Consider the following 5,259-nt stretch of genomic DNA (forward strand, 5'->3'; position numbering starts at 1 on the left):
GCCAGCATAACTGAGACATAGTTGGGTGTGGAGATAGAGATATACATTAAGTGATTTTCACATGTCCCTGCTAGCTTTGCTTGCACACTGTTAGTGCATGGTACTAACTGCACAGGATGACGGTGCAAAGCTAGACATTCCAATGAGGCCAGGCACATGAGTGTATGTGTGCCTGGTGGGGCGGTAGGGGGCCAGGGGTGCAAAGTCAGCTGGAGCCAGGAACAAAGGACTGATCCTTGGTGTGGCTTAACTGCTGCCGATTAACCCCTCTCCATCTCAAATAAGTTTTGTGATTGCTAGAGAAACTGAAATTGCCAAAGAGAGAAGTTGGGGTGTACACGAATATTTTCTCTGACTCTTACTTAAACACTGGCAACTTTCCTGAGACTATAAATATGACTGGGGCTCAGCCATTTCTCTCTTTGTAGCCTATGAAAATTAACTTAATCCACAGGGACTGCGATCACCGCCAAACCCCCCAAGTGTGGGCTCTTCCTCCACACTGACAAAAATAACAGTTAATTAGGCTGCAACACCCAAAGGAAAGTGAACTTACACCACCAAGCGCGGGGCAGCATGCAAGACGTTGCTATGACAACCGGCATTTACCGGCTCTTCAATTTTAATATATCAAAGGCTAGGGATAATTTCCTAGTGAGAATACATGAGGGTGGATTTTTCCCCTACCTCCTCATTCCTTCTGCCAGTCTTTTGCCAGTACAGGAGCTCTATTCCTGTGGCAACCCGTTTAAAAGGAAGCCTTGTGAGAGCATTAAACACCAGGCATGGTACTCCTGGAAATGCTGTCTGCCTTGGGAGGCCCAGGGAGGATGGCACAGCATGCTTCTCAGAGTCCAGGCTGGGTGGAAAGAATTCCGAGGCAGGTGAAGTGTGACCTGTGAATCTTTGCCCACATTTCCACGTGAACTTTCTGTTTTCATGAACTTTCCTTCCTTCCTCTCTCCCCTCCTTCCCTCGCTTCATCCATTCCTTCCTTTCTTTCCTTCCTCCCTCCCTCTCCTTCCTTCCTTCTTCCTTTCCTCCCTTTCTTCTTATTTTGTTGAGTGCTTACTCTGTACCAGGCACCTAATAGGCATCACCCCATTTATTCTTCATAACTACACTGTAAGATAAATATGATTCTTATGTTACAGATGAGGACACTGAGATTAAGAGAGGTGGAATGCCCTAATCACATAGTAAGTTGCAGAGCCTGGATTTGAAGGAACTCGGATGTCACTACCCAGGGCCCTCATACCCTCTATAAATAGAAGTAAATATGTTTATTACTATCATCACTGCCCTCACCACCACGTATTAGTCAGCTATTGCTGCATAACAAACATCTGCAAAATCTCAATGGCATACAATAATAAGCATCTATTTCACTTCAGGATAGGGTGGCTCTGATCCTCATGTGTTTATTCTGGTGCCCAGGCTGAGGGGGAGGCAAATACCCAGGGAAAGCTCTTCTCATGGTGATGGTAGAGTTATAGAGGGTCTGCCCAACCACACAAGCACATTTCAAATCCCTCCTGTTTCATGTCTACTAATATCCCATTGACCAAAGCAAGTTGCATGGTTGAGCCCAAAGTCAGAGTAGGAAATACACCCTCCCTTTCGTAGGATGAATTGCAAGGTTTTATGGCAAGTATGTGGATACAGAAAGGGGTGAAGGGCTTCCCTGGTGGCGCAGTGGTTGAGAGTCCGCCTGCCGATGCAGGGGACATGGGTTCGAGCCCTGGTCTGGGAAGCCACGGAGCGGCTGGGCCCGTGAGCCATGGCCGCTGAGCCTGCACGTCCAGAGCCTGTGCTCCACAGCGGGAGAAGCCACAACAGTGAGAGGCCCGCATACCGCAAAAAAAAAAAAAAAAAAAGAAAGGGGTGAAGAACTGGGGTCCAAAAGGTCATAGAGTTATTGTTGTCATCGTCATCATCCTCATCCTCCTCCTCATCATCATCCTCATCCTCATCCTCATCATCATCACCTCTATGGACCAGGCCTCTCTTTACCTTGATCTGTGTTTAAGTAATGAGTGATTTCTTTACTAAGCTCTTCAAGAGTACCAGTCATTACTGGAGCAGCTAGTCATTCAACTGGATTAAGTTTTCCATTAATTTTTTTTAAAAGAACCTCATATATTGGTTTATCATAATTTTCAAAAATATTGTGGTGACTGTAGTTCAATATAATGTTTCTTTTGAATCACTGTGTACTTCACTTTATACATCTAAAAACCTAATTTTTCTGAGATGGGGTTCATAGGCTTCACCAGACAGCTGAAGATTTCTTCTGCACGAGAGTATTTAAGAACTCTTGGTCTTCATCCTGTTTTTCCCTGGCACAAGACATCAACTTGATTTGTAATCACAGCTCTACACATTTGTAGCAAGCTTTACAGTTGACAAAGTCTCTTTCCCCCATCTTTACATTTCATCTGCGTAGCCATTGGGACCTGCAGGTGACATACCCACATAAGGTTTCTAATAACCATTCCTTTGGTAAATGAGGCATTTAACCAGAAATTGCAATAATTTCAGTATCCGAACCTAATAAGTGAGGAGTGGTCAATTTTACTTAGAGAAAATCTGAAAATATAAGAAAGTAGACTCATTGTTTTAAAGAACTAAAAGCTATTTAAATTTTGTGTTCATTCTCTAAATTTCCACATTTGCAAACCTCAAAATGCTCAAAACACCTTACTTGTTCAGAAACAAAGCAGGAATAAAGGCAATCTTGGACTATGAAATATAATGAAAATGCAGGATTATTTCTTATAGGTTCAACCAGGTACAAAGTGCTTTTAAAAATTTGCTTAAATATTCCCTTGCAATTTGTTTATATATTACTGTAACCTGAGGAAAATTTTTATTTGTCTTTTTTTCATAGAGTCTTACTAGCCACTCCATCTCCAGCATTTAACACAATACCTGGTACAGGTATAAGCTCAATAAGTATTAAATGAATGCATGGATAAATGAGTGGGAAGTTTTGGAAGCGCAAATCCCAGCTCTGGAATAGCTCACATGGCTCATAGACTCTAAATCCATGAGTGTTCTCTATTAGTAGGTAATTCTGCTGAGAGAGGTGAGGCAGATCTGGAGTAAATAGAAAAGCAGCAGATGAACAAGGCCATTCTTGTTGCAGTGACACATTGGTACAAAGCGATTATTTGTTTTCTCTAACACAATGTAAAAAGTGCTAATGGGATTAACCTTTTGTGATGAATACTAATATGAAATGAAAATGAATGCTAATATGCAATGTGAAATTACTAACAAAGGAGAAAATTGCTAATAGAATTCAGTGGACCTCAGTGACAAATGCTTTGTACATCCCTCTGGTCTGGCCAAGGCTATTCTCGTAGCACAGGAATGGCAGTAGGCTGGGGGGAAATCATAGCATATGAGTTGCTTGGTGATGGGTGGATTTCAGTTGCTTCCTCTGAAATTACCTCTTTGTAGGTGAGGATGTGAGAGAAGGCACACACAGGATAACCACAAACATACCCACTTGGGCTTGCGGTGTGTGGAGGATCCAATGGAGAGGTCTCCACAAGGAAGCTAGAACATGGCCCTTTCCACCTCTGTGTCAGGCCTTTGAACTTTTCCAGTGTTCTCTCCCATCTATCATGCTGGTTGGCCTTACTACAACCTTGTGCAATTATGAGGCAGGCATGCAAATGGAAAAGTAGACACAGAGAGAAGTGTCTCACCTATAGTCACAGGGATGGCAGAGCTGGGGCCCGATGCTACTTCTGGGTCTTCCCCTGGCTCCTCCATTTCCCCCCTCCCATCTCCCCACCCTCCATCTCCTCTTCTTCCTCCTCCAGCTTCTCCCCTCCACGTCTCCTTCCCTTCCTACCAGCATACTGATTTTCCCTCCTTTTGTTTATGGCAGGAGATGGCTTAAATCAATAACTTAGGTTGGTTTAAAAAAATCAGTCTGTGCTAACACAGGAAGTGACCAGGTTCTGGTCTCAGGTACTGAGACCAGTGATGGCAGCATAGGGTGTTTTAACTCAAATGGACGATGCAAAGAACTCTTGGAAAGTGAAAACTTTAGATGAAAGTCTTCAGGCAAAGGAACCATGGAAGGAACAAGAGGAGAAAGCAGAGATAAAACCCTTAAAAAAATTCTGATGACCCAGATGCAAAGTGTGATTCCTTTGAGGAAGGGAAGTTGAGGCACCACCTCAGGGGCAGAGTGAAGAGGATCCCGCCCTACACAAGAGAGGATTCCGTGGAAGGTAGAGGAGAGGACGATGATTCTTTGGCTATCAAACCACCCTAGAAAGTGTTTCAGGAAGAAAAGGCTCATCACAGGAAAGAGGAAAAGAGAAATGTAGGCATCGTAGTCATTCAGCAGAAGGCGGGAAGCTGGCTGGAGTGAAAGAAAACTGAGGAGAACAGGATAAAGCCTGCTGGAATGAGAAAGACAAAGGAGGAGGGAGATGGCAAGAGAACATTCCAGGAGAGGAGGGACCACCTTGAGCAGTTAGAGAGGAAGCAGATGAGGGAGAAGTCGAAGTAGCCAGAGTGTAGGGAGCGCGAGGCTGCACATCCATGGCTGGACCTTGAGAGAGGACCGTGACGTAAGTGAAGGCACGCCACTGGACACCGCCATGTGAGCGGGGGCCCCGCGTGAAGCCAGTAGAAGAGAAAATGGGGGAGAGAGACCTGCTGTCTGCCTTACAAGGGATCAGCTATGTTGAAAGGAAAACCGGCTGAGCTGAGGCCCTGTCAGTGGAATCCAGCTCAGGTTCTGAGGAGGAAGAGGGGGTCCCGTGGGGGGTGGAGGGTGCAGGGGGCAACTCCGGGACCCGTCTGGACCCGAAATGAGTGGAGGTGAAGAGGGAGGGAAAGAAAACCGTATTGTAGTTGTTCCGGAGTCACCGTTTGACTGAGGGCTGGGGAAAGTGAAGAAAGGGAGGAAGGCGTGGGGTGGGTGAGGGCACCCGCAGAGCACCACCGGGACCCAAGGAGACCTCCTGCGACTCCCAACCTAGGCGCCCACTGAGCTCAGACAGGAGCTGCCCAGCACCCACGTGCCTGCAGGGCCGTCGGAAGACACCAGTGCCTGGCCAGGATGGAAGGAGGCACTGACGGGGCGGTGCACAGAGCACAGGACAAGAAAACAGACGGATGGTGGCTCTGAAGGGGCTGCAAGTGGAGAAGAAGAAGGGCTTCTGATTATGCTGCTGGGGAAGGCCACCCTCCCCCTCAAGGCCCAGCCTCCCAGCGTTATCACCTGTCAGA

The 5,259-nt window shown here is 46.2% G+C and overlaps 1 pseudogene; it reads left to right on the forward strand.

Annotated features, from left to right (window-relative positions):
- The first annotated feature begins 4,026 nt into the window (after nucleotides 1-4,026).
- On the forward strand, nucleotides 4,027-4,534 carry LOC132476963 (cyclin-dependent kinase 11A-like; annotated as a pseudogene).
- Nucleotides 4,535-5,259: the final 725 nt, after the last annotated feature.

Source organism: Mesoplodon densirostris, chromosome 16, assembly GCF_025265405.1.
Source record: "Mesoplodon densirostris isolate mMesDen1 chromosome 16, mMesDen1 primary haplotype, whole genome shotgun sequence".
Lineage (NCBI taxonomy): Eukaryota > Metazoa > Chordata > Mammalia > Artiodactyla > Ziphiidae > Mesoplodon > Mesoplodon densirostris.